The following is a 15,939-nucleotide window of genomic DNA, read 5'->3' on the forward strand; positions in this document are numbered from 1 at the left end:
CTTTCTCATCTCGCTCTTATTATATATCACTTTCTCCTATTTTACAAAAAAAATAGAAATTATCAAATTTAAAATATTTGAAATTTCCATCATTCATTCACAAACTTACCTTAATCAATGTCGCTGGTACAATTTCAGTAGAGCAGTGGACCTGAGAGAGCCAAAGTTTAACCAGGTGTAAGAATGCTTATGGAACAAGATTTTCACCAAAAATAGTTTAGGATGAGTAATAAATAGAATGTAGAAAATAAGAAGGAAACTCTCTCTCTTTCCTGTTATGAGCAAAAAGAAAAATAGGTGAAATTAAGGTAAGGATATATACTTTTTTTTTTTTTTAAGGGTATATACTTTTTTCAGTCCTCATTGTCTTTGACATTTTGGCAGCATTTAGACTGTGTGATCTCTCCCATCTCCAAACCCTCTGATCCCTGGGTCTTGATTTGGTCCTAGCCACCTACTTTCCTCTACCCTGCCATCAGATGTTGGAGATTCTCAGGGATTCTCATAGACTTCCCTTCTGGTCTCACAATCCTTCCTTGGTAGGCAATTATATTTATTTCTTAAGATTTGGTAATAACATATTTGCCAATGATTTTCAAATTTACACACCTTATACAATCTTTTCTTTATACGACCAGACCCAATTGTCAACCAAGCATCTTGATTTGGGTGTCTTACGGGATGCTTAAAATTGCTCAGAGCTTTCCTCTTGTAGTTGAGACATAGTCTAAGTTCTAACTTGGATATTCTGGGCTCTGTCCTACCCTTCCTCCTCACCTAGTGCCGTCATCCAGACCCTAGCCATATCTCAGCTCTCCAAATGAGCTACAAGCTTTTCCAGTTTCCTCCAACACTCTTCATCTCACTAGCTAGCTCCTCGTCTTGTTCTTTTTCATCTTCAGGCCTCTGGTCATGCATTCCCTCTTAGAAAAAGATTTTTTTTACTTACTAGGGAAGTAAGCTTCCTTACCATATGCTCCTATAGCATTCCCTATTTCTACATTACACTGCTACCCCATTTCAAGCACTCTTTTCTTCATCAAACTGCAATGCCACAGGAGTGATGGTCAGAGCTATCTTATTCATTGCCATGTCTCCAGTCTACTGTGGTCCTGTCCTAGTCCATTGTGGTAATGGATGATAGAACTTGCGCCCACACACTACTTATGTTGCTCTGGGGCAGGACCTGCATCAGTAACACCCTGACCTCTCTGTTACCACCCCTTCCATGCCACTTCCACACTTCCTCTTTCCCAGGGGCAGAAAAGAAACTCAGCTGATTGAAGAATTTGGGATAATGATTTGGGGAAATGCCATTCTCTCCTTTTGGGCACTTGATTAACGGACTAAAAACAGGATCTTCCAACAGTTTGATGAAGATATTTTGACCTTTACTTCTGAGTTTCTCTCATCTATCTCTCAACTGGTTTCAACCTTAGGCAGAAAATAGGAATTTTATTTTGAAGTCTGAAGTCACACAATAACCTAATGCCTGGCTCATTGTAGCTATATATTTATTAAACCAATTTATGAGAGAATTTACCTGTTAATTAAACTTGAGGTTGTAAAATAATGGAAAATCAAAGGGGGCTTTGGAATAGAAAGAAGAATAGAAATAAGGATGTATTAGAGGAAACGGGGAGGGCAGAATAAAGAGAAGATTTAAAAAGAAGGGAGATTATGTGAGATATTTAATGCAGGTTATTTCATTAATCTTCAAAACAATCCTAGGTAACGAAAGCATAGAGGAGAAGGGGACGTACTTCAAATACTGGTTAAAATGGGGAAAAATAGATGGAGAAAATATTCATTTTTCAGAATAGAATATCAAGGGAACAAAGCTCTAGATAAACATCAGGAAACATGGAGAGCTAGGGTTGCAAGAAATTTAGACCATGTGAACATTTTGCTTATTGAAAAGAGAGAAAACAGGTTTTGAAAGTCACAAAGCAAGTTAAAAGAAAATCTGAGACCAAGGCCAGGTTTTGTGGCTCTTAGCTCAAAGCCATTTCAGTTCCCCAGGCCGCCTCCTTTAAAATGTAAGGAATCTAAAGAAAGGTCAAAAAGAAGGATGTGCTGGGAGATTAGGAAAACCAGATGAAAGATGAAAAATGTAGCGTGGGATGAGAAAAGTGAATAAAAAAAATGAAAGGACTCATTTCTAATTTATACATGTTTTACTTTATTCAACATTTAGTATCTGTGATTTAGTGGTGGTTTGGCACATAGAACAGGAGAGCAAAAAATAATGAAAATATGATGCTGGCAATATCATCCATCAATCGGAAGTACAGAGTCCTGGCAGGTCTACATTCAGGATCAAAAGTCTTTGTTTGGAACAGCCCAGTATACCCAACCAAATACCAATATTTCATAGTTCTTTCATCTAAATTAGAAAAAGAAATGTCATCTGTCTATAACATACACCCTATTGTGGCCTGCCCTCCAAAGAAAAATAAGGCAGCCAAAAGTTAAAGGGACCAGCATGTTATTTGAAGGGAGGGTTGTTGTTCTTTTCCCATTTTCCAAAAGATGTAGTAGTGGGAAGTAAGTGATAGTGATTTTCATCAAACTTGTTTTGGCATTCACATTCTTTACTGGCTTTATTTGTTGAAGCTTTGAGATAATAGCAAAGGTGGAACTATTAAAAATAGGGCAGACCCTTTACTTTTTTCCAGGCTTAATTTGATTGTATTGCACATATAGTGTATTAAAAGCTTATAATGTACCATGTGTGGCCTTTGGCCTTGTAGGAATCTGGTCCTTTCTATCCTGTTGCATTTAATGTAAAGGAAAATGAAAAACCTGTCCAGGTGCATGCTTCTCTATTCAAATAAGCATGGAACAAGGAAGAGAACATTTGTTAATAAGAATAATTAGGGTTTTTTTTCTAAGCTGTTATTTGACAGATACTGTTCTTAGATTTTTACATAGATTTCCTTACTCAATCTTCATCATAATTTTTTCAGGATTGCTTTATGACTAAACCTGTGGCCCAGGTGAGAATTCTGGGGCAGAGAGAGGGTAAGTAACTTTTCCTCATTTCCAGGGCTATAAAGACACTGATTATATCCCAAAAACTTCATGCACATGACTTTGTTTACACAGAGTCATGCAAATAAATCATAAGCTTTCTCTTATGAAAATAAGAAAATAGAGCTATAGTACATGTGCCTTAGTTATTTGGCTTCTGAAGACTGATATAAAATAGCAAATCAAGCATTTCCAGGGCTAAGGTTTGCATTTTCCTTACAGGGAGCAACACAGGCAACCAAGAGAAGATTTGTGATAGAGTCGATATTGAATTTAACCCTTGAATTTTGAAAAAGTAGCTGATAGAGAGTGGAGGGAGGATGTTCCAGGCCAGGCAAAAGTGACCAAATTAATGGAAATGTGGGGGCACTGAGCATGGAGAGGGCAGGCTAGTGTGGCTCCCTCAGGGTGAAAGATGAGCTCCACAGAGTAGGCAGGGACCCATCAGCAAAGGCCTTGAATGTGAGGCTGAGGAGCTGGGGAACCATTGCATATTTTTGAAGATTCCTATTTGTCCTAGATTGTTGACCAGGTAGTTGTAAATTGAATCCAGGCTTCACATTGTTCAGAAGAGACTCACTGTTAGCAAATCTTCAGTCTAAGAACCTTTTAGAAGTTCATTAAAAATCTCAAAAGCTTTTTCAAATACCACAAGTCCCCAGCACTTCATTTAAATGTAAATATACTTGAGAGTTTAAATTCTAAGATTTAAAAATGAATGGGAGTAAGTGCTTGGAAATAAATGTGGTTTTTTTTTTGTTTTTTTTGTTTTTTTCCGGAAAAAGAAATGGAAAGTGATGAACAGGGAGGACTAGGGAAAGACAAGAATGTATCCAATGCCGTGGGCGGGTTTTGGAAATGATTTGAGCCATCACTGCAGTTCTCTGGTGCGGATCATAAGTCAGGGAACTCAGAATTGACATCAGAGAAAAGAGCTGATGAACATCAAAATACAAGACAATAAAACCACAGAAAGAAAGCTCAGCTGGGTTTGGGCAGAGTTTTGTTTCCAGGTGGCAGTTTGTATTAGAAATCTGTCAGGTCTGGATACATGACGAAGGGGGTCTGAGCTGAGAGATCTGCAGAGAAGCCCTGGTCCCATCCAGATGGTTCTCATGCTTACATGGTGATGATCACCATCTTTCTTCCCCTTCCCAGTACCTCCCTGTCAATGCACCCTTCTAAAATTCAGCAGAAAATCAGTGTTATACAATATTGTCTCGAAGAAAAAGGAAGTACTGGATGCATAGCTTCTTAATATTGCCATTTTGAAAAAAATGCAAGAAACTATAAAAGCAAGGTTAAAGTGTAAACTTAACCATTGCTTGTAAGAAAGAAATAGATACAGTAGATATTTCTAAATTTTACCCCTTCCTCAATCTCCAAGTCAACTTATGAGGCATTTATTTTTTATTTTACTAAATTCTATATTGCTTATAGGATATATATAAGAAATATAGCCTTTTGCTTTTTATAAAAATCATGTTAAACACCTATATTATTTGTTTCTATAAAAAATCATTTTTATAATAAAACAAAATTATTTAATAATTTTAGAAAAGACAAAATGAGCAATAAAAATGTATCCATAAACTCATCACAAAGAAATAACTGTTAATATGTTGGTTCAGATTTCTTCAGTTTTATACCATTATATATAAAAAATTCATACACACAAAAGTCTTGATAAAACTGGAAACATATTACATATAAATTACATTTAAAGATCTATATTGTGTAAATGTTTCTATAAAATAATAAAAGGTTTTTTACAATATATATTTATATTTTAAAAATTTATATTTTAAAAATATTTTTAAAATAAAAAATATTTTAAAAATTTTAAAAATTAAACTCTCTTTAAATTAAATTTAAAATTTTAAAATTTTAAAAATTAAACGCTGGAAGAAAATTTAAGTTATTCACCTTGTTCCCCAAAATTGCTGTCATAAGGGCTTTTAGATTATTAAATATGATGTTTGGATGTTTCTGAGAGTCTTGAAATGATCCTGAGTATTTTTGAAAATTACCTGCATAGTATGGAACTAAATTAAAGGGTCATATTTTTGTTTTTGTTTTTACCTCATATGCCCATTTGAGTTTGGCTAGACTAGTAAGACAGTTTATAAAAAGCAGAGATGCCATTTTGTGGATTTTTAAATATAAAACAGAAGTTTTTCTTTACTAAGCAGCCAAATCTATGTATTAATTAAATATAAGTAAGTATCATGTTGTGACTTTAAATTATAATCTCCAGTCAATGTGATATAGTCCATAGGCATTAAAATAAATCCATAGAGAATGATTTACCATTTACTTGAGAAATTCACAATCCTGACTTGATAGGGATGAACCCTGGTGGTCAGGGAGCTGTTCCCCAGATGATGCTTAACCTGACTCCAGCTGTGTTATTTCCCACAACCCTTTAACTATCCTTAATGTTCAAACAACACCCCTCATCCCCAGGCATTCTCCCTGTTGGGTGCTAGACATAAGTGACACTCAGGAATTGCGTAAGGCCAGGGAGAGTTGGAAAACACCTGCCATCTTTATAAAAACTGAATGTTTAATTGCTAGGAGTTTTGTATGGAGTCAAAATGTCCCTGCAAATCACATGACTTTGTGTAGGCAACACATCCAGCCTTGGGACACAGCATCATATAGTGGGTACAGTATGATGTGGAAGAAAATCTGAGCTCTACAGAAAGGAGTCCCAGGGTCTCTGGGCAGACCATGTAACATCCTTGATCTCAGTTCCACAACCCTATTTTCCAAGTTTCAGAAATCCAAAAACAAACAAAAAACATAGTAAAAAAGTAGTAATTCCAATAATTCCATAATGCAGAGATAACCCCTTTTAGGATATTAACACATTTCTGTCCAACTAAATATATATAACTAGAATAACATGAATGCTATCTTATTTTTTAAAGTCATGTGATCTTTATTCTATTTTGAAAAATATGCATAGCATTTGTAATATCTGTACACTATAATTTGTTGAATTATTCCCCAAATGTGGGATGTGTGAATTGTTTGTTGTTATTCATTATTATAATAAAATATTCTAGAAAACATAATATCCTTGTCTAAATTCCAAATTAATCCTCAGGATGGAATTCAAGAAAAGTCTTTACAGACAAAAAAAAAAGCCACAATATAAGACATTGACATATACTGCCAAATTCTTAAAAAATATTATATAATTTTACATCCTTACCAGTCATGAATGAGGCCTGTGTCAATACATATCTTCAGTGTGACTATTAATTTTCTTCAAACTGCCACTTTTACAGAAAATATGCCATTTTATGGTTATTTAATTCCTATTTATTTGTTTGCTAGTCATAAGTCTATGGATAATTTGTATCTTTTCTGCTGCAAAATTTTTGTCCATGTACTTTGTCCATTTATCAACCTGGGTGCTAGAATCTTAAATAACATCTTACAGTATATGATTATAAAGCTACTGTGAATAATGTGTTCAATCATAATTAAATAATTAATTTGGTAATTTTAGAACATATAAAAATAAATCAGCCCCAAAAATCTTTTTTTTTTTAAATTTTTTATTTATTTACGATAGTCACACAGAGAAAGAGAGAGAGAGAGAGGCAGAGACACAGGCAGAGGGAGGAGCAGGCTCCATGCACCGGGAGCCCGACGTGGGATTCGATCCTGGGTCTCCAGGATCGCGCCCTGGGCCAAAGGCAGGCGCCAAACCGCTGCGCCACCCAGGGATCCCCAGCCCCAAAAATCTTATCTATAAACTTACTTCATGAAGATGACAACTGTCATATGCCAGTTCCTATTTTTCCAGTCTTATGCCATAAACAATGCTCAAACACACACATTCATGCACACATGCAATTCTTGACAAAGCTGTAATCGTACAGTATGTAAAAGTTTATTTCCATCCACTTACTTTTAATCTGTATGTGTCGGTATATTAATGATGGGTTTCTTATAGAAAACATGTTTAGGTTGTATTGGACCCATTCTGACACTCTCTGCCTTTTAAATGGTGCATCTGAGCTGTTGATTTTCAAGGTGATTTTGAGGTACTTGGATTCATACCAACTACACGTTATTGTTTTCTATTTACTGTCCTTATTCCTGGTTCTTGTTGTGGTTCATTCTTTTTCTACTTTTGTGATTTTGACTGAGCATTTTATATGAATCTATTTTCTCTCTTTTCTTTTACTATGAGTTATAGTTCCTTTAATACTTTTTTAAGTGGTTGACCTAAGAGTTTGCAATATACATTTACAACTGATCCAAGGCCACTTTCAAATAACACTATGCTACTGTATGTGTAGTGTGAGTATCATGTAATAAAACAATTCTAACCCTTCCTCCTTCCTGTCCCTGTATCATTGCTGTCATTCATTTCATACACATATACATATATATATACATATAACATATAAACATATATATGTTCAGATATATATGATACCTGCATAAGCATATAATGAAATACATTGTTGCCATTATTATTTTGAACAAACCATTACCTGTTAGATCAAGTGCGAATGAGAAAAATAAAAGTTTTGATATTACCTTCACCTATTTCCTTCTTTGATGTTCTTTTTCTTTATATGGGTCCATGTTTCTGACATATCATTTTCCTTCTCTCTAAAGAACTCCTTTTAATATTTCTTGCAAGGCAGGTCAACTGGCAACAAATTCCTTCATTTTTTGTTTGCCTAAGAATGTCTTGATTTCTTTTTCATTTTTGAGGATAATTTTACAGAGTACAGAATTATACATAGGCTGCTTTTAAAGGTTTCTTTTTCTCTCAACAATTTAAATATTTCACTCCAATCTTTTCTTGCTTGAATAGTTTCTGAGAAGTCAGAGGTAATTCTTATCTTTATTCCTCTGACTTTTTGGGGGGAATTTTTTTCTTTATCATTAGTTTTCTGTCATTTGAAGATGATCTGTCTAGGTGCAATTTCTTATAGCATTTATCCTGCCTAGTGTTCTCTGAGCTTCCTGGATCTGTGGTTTGGTGTCTGGCATTAATTTAGGAGAAAGTTTCAGTTATTATTATTATTTCAAATATTTCTTCTGTTTTTTTTTCTCTCTTTCTTCGTGTGATATTTACATTAAATGTATGTTATACCTCTTGTGGTTGTCCTACAGTTCTCAGATATTCTGTTCCATCTTTCTTCAGTCTTTGTTTTATTTCCTTTTCAGGTTTGAAGTTTTTAAATCCTCAAACTCAGAGATTCTTTCTTTAGGCATGTCCATTCTACTCATAATTTCACCAAAGCCTTGTTTGTTTCTGTTATAGTGTTTTGATCTGTAGCATTTCTGTTTGGTTCTTTCTTAGGATTTCCATCTCTGATTATATTGCTCATCTGCTCTTGCATATTGTCTCCTTTATCCATTTGAGCCCTTAGCATATTAATCATAGTTGTTTTAGATTCCTGATTTGATAGTTCCAACATCCTTACCATGTCTGATTCTGGTGCTTGCTCTGTCTCTTCAAATTATGGTTTTGCTTTTTGGTATGCCTTTTAATTTTTTCTTGATAACTGGACATAAAAATAAAGAGAATTACTGTAAATAGGCCTTTACTGATGTGATGATGCAGTGTGGGGGTAGAAGTATTCTATAACCTATGATTAAATCTCAGTCTTAATGAGCCTATGCCTTTAGTCTATGAGCCCCACAACTGTTTCCCAGGGCCCAGGGTTTTTTTCTCCCCACAGAGGTGGTATAGGATGGCTAGTATGGACTGGAATTGGTACTTCCCTTCTCCCAAATGGAAGGCTAGAGCTGACTGGAGATGGGGATTTCCCTTCCTCCAGGTCAGTTAAGCTCTGATAATAGCCCAGCAGGTTAGGCTCTCATTAACTAATTCCTCCTGAAGGCATTCCTGTTAAGAAAAACAGAGCACTTAGGTATATTTCAAAATGGTTCCTTTTCCATATCCCCTGCCATAAGCATGAGAGGATTTTTCTCTGATATTAACTAGAAGAAACTGGTTGGGCTATTGAGTACTTGTTAAGATGCCGTGGCAAAGTCCAAGTTCCTTATATGTAAGGAACCAGAAACAAAAGTTCATAAAAATCTATTTTTTTTTACTTAGCATTAATTTTTGAGCATTTCTTCTATGATTAAATACCTTGTTAAAGCACACTATCAGTTTATCAATAATGTTACTTTTTATGGGAGTGTCATTACATATCCAATCAAATTATCTTGTATATTCATATTTTCTGTCCTTTCTCTGTGATGAAAATTCTTGCACATAGATGTTTAACTGCAAAGCAGTGTAAACACATTGTTCCTCCTCTCCAAAAGTCAACAAGATAATTTAATAGCATTCAAAGATTTGAATAATCTTTAGAGACAATAATGGAAGAAGTGTTACAAAGCAGTGTTTCAAGTAGACTGTGTTTGGAGAATTTGAAGGACAGAAGAAGACTTGTTGATTCTGCGTGTGGTCTCTATGGGATTGTACCAGAAGCATTCCACTTGAGAACATTTCCCTCACTTCATACTCACTGTTCTCTCTGCCTCAGGATTCTCTCCACTACAAAATATCCTCTTCATCATGAGAGATCTGACCTTAAAAACATTCTACTTTTATCAAGGTATGTTTGTATAATATTCATTTAATCTTAGACAGTATCCATTTATAAAATACTCCTACATCTCATCACGCCTCATTCCTTGATTATGCTTTCTTCTTTTTCACAGAATTCATCATACCTGACATTATGTCATGTTTATTTGTTTACAATTATGTATTATGTTTATTTCCTACTAGAATACTACCTCTCAGAGGGCAGAGATGACTAATTTGTTTTAGTCATCATTGAATCCCCCAAACCTAGAACTGTTCCTAACACAGAAAATGTAGTCAAAAATATCTTAAAATATCCAAATGTTCCCAATTGCATGCACTGTCTGCTACACATTCAGCCTCTGGTAGAAGCATCTTTGATGGGTCTGGCACACCCTCTAATGTGTCAGCACCATGAGAGGTACTGAAACCCCACTGATAGCATCAGTGCTTATCTTCATCATTCTCACCAATACCCCTCCTACTTGTTACTTTAGACCCTCAACCCCCAGTCCTTTGACTTCTCAGTTTCCTTACCTTTGACTACAATCATCACAGTTTCTCATACCCACAGATATCCTATGGGCATCCTCCTCCTTGGAATCTCTTAAGTATGTTTCATGTTGTCCTCATAGGCCACAGTCAGCCATAGTTTTTGCCGTGCCTTTCTTGCTTTCTCAGATATGGTATTTAGGACATCAGCCCTCTCTTTCTAACCATGTCACCCATTTTGGTTTGCATGCTTCATTATGTTTTCCATCAACTTCAGATGGCCAACATCATCAGAATTCCCCATTAAAACCAAAGTAGGGGAGGCGCTTGAGTGACTCAGTCAGTTGAGTGTCCAAATCTTGATTTTTGGCTCAGATTATGATCTCAGGGTCATGGGATTGAGCCCCACATTGAGCTCCACACTCAGCAGAGAGTCTGCTTGAGGATTGATTCTCTCCCTCTCCCCCTCGCCTCTCCCCCCACTTGCATGTGCTCTCTCTCTCTCTCTAAAATAAATAGTAAACCTTTAAAAAGAAAAGTAGGAATAACCTATCATAACATACATTTTTAAATTTTGAACCATAAACAATAGGTGAATGAATAAACAAGTAAATGTATTTTCACATAAGATAAATCCTTTGACTAAAAGAATTCATTACTTTTGTCAATTTTGGTTGAATTTCAAGAACTGAAGATATGAGGAGGTGACTTTTGATAATGTGAAATCATTATTTATTTTATATTTTTATCTGCATTTTCATTAAGAACACTATGCTGAAAGGAGACTTTGTACATTTTATAACTATTTTTTCTGGTTCTAGATTAAATTTTCAAAACTTTTTTCTAAAGATCTTAGTAAAGCATACAGATCTTTCTGTCTTTAGATTCCTGTTTGTTGGTAAAGAGGCAAAAGCTGTAGTATTTTTTACATTGATTTTGTCAAATTATCATTGGATTTAGACATTGTAAAGCAGAAGTAAGAGTTAGAGATAGTTTCTGATCATTTAGGTAGAGACTCAGGATATTTCTGAATATACTTTGAAATAATAGGACAGCCTATAAAATGAATGTTGGGTACAAGTAAAAAAAATGAGTGGCTCATTCTAAAAGCAGCATGTTGAGTTTCACCATATTCTAGCTTGTTCAAAGATCTTGATAATATAATTGGTTAATTTCATCTTTTAAATATCTATCAAATTGCAAGTGTTTTCTTTTTTTATTCAGTGATTACACTTCTGGAATTTATGTAATTTCTGTACTAACACACTTTTAAGATGATAATATAATGTAATTTTTGTATTTTGGTTTAAAGCAAAACAGTAGAAATAATTTGAATGTCTACCAATATGGTACTGGTTATGCTGCACCTATAAAACAGAAGAGAAAGACAATTTTATTTAATAGTGTTTTGGTTAATAATTAGTAGATCCTGCTCTACCACTTCCTAAAATGGTGGAAAGGCTAGCATCTTCTACGCCATCAAAAAATATATATTGATAAAACTTGAATCAAATTTAAAGTCTACCAATGAGGCATATGGTGTGAAAATGTAGAATATATTAAATTTAATGTTTCAGAGAAATATCCGCATAGAAATGCCTTAGGTTTTTTTGTTTTTTTTTTTTTTTTTTATTCATAGAGATGGGGGGAGAGGGAGTGGATGGGGAGCAGAGACATAGGCAGAGAGAGAAGCAGGAGTCATACAGAGAGCCTGAAGTGGGACTCCATCCAGGGTCTCCAGGATCACGCCCTGGGCTGCAGGCGGCGCTAAACCGCTGCGCCACAGGGGCTGCCCTGCCTTAGGTTTTTTGAGCTTGTTGTCACTCTACCAGGAATTCTCTGACCCTCAGGTCTTTAAGTGGCTAACTATGCCCATTTAAGTTTCAACTTACATATCATCCTCAATGTAGAGCTACTTTACATTGCTGGTAGAGATACAAAAGGGTACACATTTGGTAAAAACTTTTTGGAAATTTCTAGGAGAGTTCTTACACAAGCATTATGACTCAGCAATTTTACTCTTCAGTGTCATGTTATTTCCTTCTTTTATCACAAAATGAGGATTTTTTTCCTTCTATTTACTTAAAAATTTTCCCTCCATTTTTGGCTTTCAAAAGTTTGGCCATAATGTACCCAAGACTCATTTTCTATATCTTGTTTGGGGTTTGCTGAACTACTGGAATCTATGGGATGATATATTAATAAGTTTTTATAAACTCCAGCCATTATGTTTTTTAAATACTGGTTCTGACCCATTTTCTCCTCTCCATCTAGGTCTCTCTTCGCACACGTGTAAAATATTTTGGCTGTGTCCCATGTGTCTCTTGCTCTTTGTTTTGTTTTTCCATTGTTTTTTCATTGTGCTTTAGTTTTGGTACATTCTCTATTAATTTATTTTAGAGGTTATCAATTCTGATTTTTTTCAGTGTCCTGCCAGCTGCTAAATCATCAAATGAGTTATTAATGCTAGGTTTATATACATTTTCTTGGTTCTAGGGTATCCATTTGAGTTTTATAGAGATTTATTCACCTATTGAAAATCATTGTTTTTTTTAATCAAATTTATCTACCTTTGCCTCTGTTTTCTTTAACATAATGATTCTAGCTTTAAATGTTTTTTTTTTCTAGTTGATTGCTAGTATTTTTTAAATTAAGACTTTATTTTTTTTTTAAGATTTTATTTATTTATTCATGAGAGACACACACACAGAGAGAGGCAGAAACACAGGGAGAGGGAGAAGCAGGCTCCATGCAGGGAGCCCGATGTGGGACTCGATCCTGGGTCTCCAGGATCAGGCCCTGGGCTGAAGGCAGTGCTAAACTGCTGAGCCACTGGGGCTGCCCAATTAAGACTTTATTTTTAAATCAGTTTTAGATTCCCAGCAAAATTGAACAGAAAGTAGACAGATATCCCACTCACATGCCCCTGCATCCACACGTTCATAGCCACCCCCATCATCAATACCCCTCACCAGAATGGTACATTTGTTATAATTGATGAACTTATACTGACACATCATCATCACCCAAAGTCTATAATTTAAATTATAGTTCACTCTTGGTGGTATACATTCTATGAGTTTGGACAAATGTATAACAATATCTACATACACACAATGATATGTATCTATCATACATTTCAATATGTATGAAAATACAGAATAGTTTCACTGTCCTAAAAACCATCCCTCTCTCTTACTCTCAAAACCTGGCAAACTCTGATCTTTTTCCACCTCCATAGTTTTGCCTTTTTAGATGTCATACAGTTAGAATCATACAGTATGTGGCCTTCTCAGATTGACTTCTTTTACTTAGTAATGTGCAATTAATATCACTCCATGTCTTCTCATGACTTGATAGCTCATTTCTTTTTAGCACTGAATAATATTCCATTGTCTGGGTATACCATATTATTGACCCACTCACCCAATGAAGAACATCTTGGTAGCTTTCAAGTTTTGGAAATTATGAGTAAAACTGCTATAAACACATCTGTGCATATTTTTGTAAGGACACAAGTTTTCATCTCCTTTGGGTAAATACCAAGGAGCATGATTACTGGATCTTATAGAGATCTCAGTTTGGTAAGAAGCTACCAGTATCTCCTAAAGTTGAAATATCATTTTACTTTCACATCAGCAATATATAACGGTCCCTATTGCTCCACATACTCACCAGCATTTGGTGCTGTCAGTGTTCTGTATTTTAGCCATTCTACTAGGTGTGTAGTGGTATCTCATTGTTTTAATTTGCAGTTCCCTTTGACATAATAAATCTTTTCATATGCTCAATCGCCCTCTGTATATTTTCTTTCATGAAATATCTGTTAAGGCCTTTCTTTATTTTAATTTTTTAATCAAGTTGTTTATTTTCTTATTGTTGAGTTTTAAACATTCTTTGTATATTTTGGATAACAGCCCTTTATCCAAAAAGTCCAGATGTGCCTTTTGCATATATTTTTTTCCCAGCCTGTAGCTTGTCTTCTCATTCTCTTGACATTGTCTGTCACAAAGCAGAAGTTTAAATTTTTTTATTATTATTTAAATTCAATTAGCCAACATATAGTACTTCATTAGTTTCAGATGTAGTGTACAATAATTTATCAGTTGTGTATAACACCCAGTGCTCATCATATCATGTGCCCTCCTTAAAATCCATTACCCAGTTACCCCATCTTCCCATGCACCTCCCCTCCAACAATAAAGTTTTACATTTTAACAAAATCCAGTTTATCAATTATTTCTTTCATGGATCATATTTTTCGGTGTTTTTTTTTTTTTTTGAAAGAGATTTTTTGGTGTTGTATCTAAAATGTTATTGTCCTACCGAAGGTATGTAAGTTTTTTCTATATTATCTTCCAGAGGGATTTAGAGTTTGCATTTTACATTTATATCAGTGATCCATTTTTAGTTGATTTTTGTGAAACATGTATGGTGTGGGTCTATATTTTGTTTTTCATGTGGATAGCAAGTTGTTTCAGTATCTTTGGTGAAAAGATTATCTTTGCTATATTGTATTGCCATTGGTATTTCCTCAAAGATGAGTTGACTATATTTATGTTGATCTATTTCTGGGTACTCTATTCTGTTCCATGGATTTATTTGTTTATCTTTGGCAATACTATACTGTCTTGATTACCAAAGCTTTAATTCTTAAGTTGGGTAATGTCAATCCTCCAACTTTGTTCTCTATCTTCAATATTGTGTTGACTATTCTAGGCTTTTTGCCTCTCTATAGAAACTGTAGAATCAATTTGTAAATGTTCATAAAATAACTTATTGGCTTTTTGACTGGGATTACATTGAATCTATATATCAGGTTGGGAAGAACAGAATATTTGACAATATTGAGTCTTCTCATCCATGAACATAGACAACCTTTTCATATATTTAGCTCTTACTTCATTTTGCTCATCAGTTTTGTAGTTTTCCTCATATAAATCCTGTGCACATTTTGTTAGATTCATATCTAAATATTTTAGTTTTAGGGGTGCTAGTGTAAATGGTATTGTATTTTTAGTTTCAAATTCCACTTGTTAATTGTTGGTGTATAGAAAAGCAATTGACTTTTTAAAATATCAACTTTGTATCCTGCAACCTGACTATATAATCATTTATTAGTTCCAGGAGGATTTTTTTGTGTTGATTCTTTTGAGTTTTCTAAATAGAAAATAATGTTATCTGTGAACAAAGAGAATTTCATTTCTCCCTTCCAAATCTGTATACTTTTTATTCCTCATTCTTATCTTATTGCATTAACTAGTACTTTCAGCACCATGTTGAAATGGAGTTGTGAGAGGGACTATCTTGCCTTGTTCCTGATCATGGTGGAAAACCCTAGTTATTTAAAATTTTTTTACATACTAACTCTGCTATTTGGATTTATATATAGATCTGTTTCTAATATACCTATTTATGACTTCATTATCATTCACATATTGATTATATATTTGTGTATCTAATCATTTTTTTAAATTTTACTATCTGTTAGACCTAAGATATTAGGTATTATAAATGCTCATGATGGTACATTCCATTAGAGAGGGATTCTCCTTGCCTTCTATTAGGCAGAAGGAGTGGGGACTTATGACCTCAATCTAAAGAGCAGCTGATTATAATTATGACTAGGTTGCCTTCTATGTAAGATTCAGTCTACCTCAAGTTGATCTCCGTATCTCAGATATGGCCTTTCTAGGATATTGGTAGAGCCCAGAAGGCTTCTCTCCATCTCTGAAAGAAACTGGGAGAAAGTTTTGCTCTTCAGATTTTTTAGCTTCTTGCTTCACATAGTTTCACAAACAAAAAGTGTAAGGAGGAAAACAGCTATGTGCTTA

General features: G+C 34.6%; 1 long non-coding RNA gene across 4 annotated transcripts in view; it reads right to left on the reverse strand.

The window, feature by feature from the left end:
• Positions 1-13,968: 13,968 nt before the first annotated feature.
• The window catches only part of LOC140621086 (uncharacterized), a 94,944-nt gene continuing 92,973 nt past the window's right edge, over positions 13,969-15,939 (reverse strand). For 2 of the 4 annotated variants that reach the window (XR_012020807.1, XR_012020806.1), the window contains 2 exons: positions 15,762-15,845; positions 13,969-14,107 (listed from right to left, as the gene is read on the reverse strand). This is a non-coding gene — a long non-coding RNA (uncharacterized lncRNA). The remainder of the gene's footprint in view (positions 14,108-15,761; positions 15,846-15,939) is intronic. The other 2 variants (XR_012020812.1, XR_012020808.1) reach the window with 1 other exon arrangement.

The sequence above is a fragment of the Canis lupus genome, chromosome 2 (assembly GCF_048164855.1).
Source record: "Canis lupus baileyi chromosome 2, mCanLup2.hap1, whole genome shotgun sequence".
NCBI lineage: Eukaryota > Metazoa > Chordata > Mammalia > Carnivora > Canidae > Canis > Canis lupus.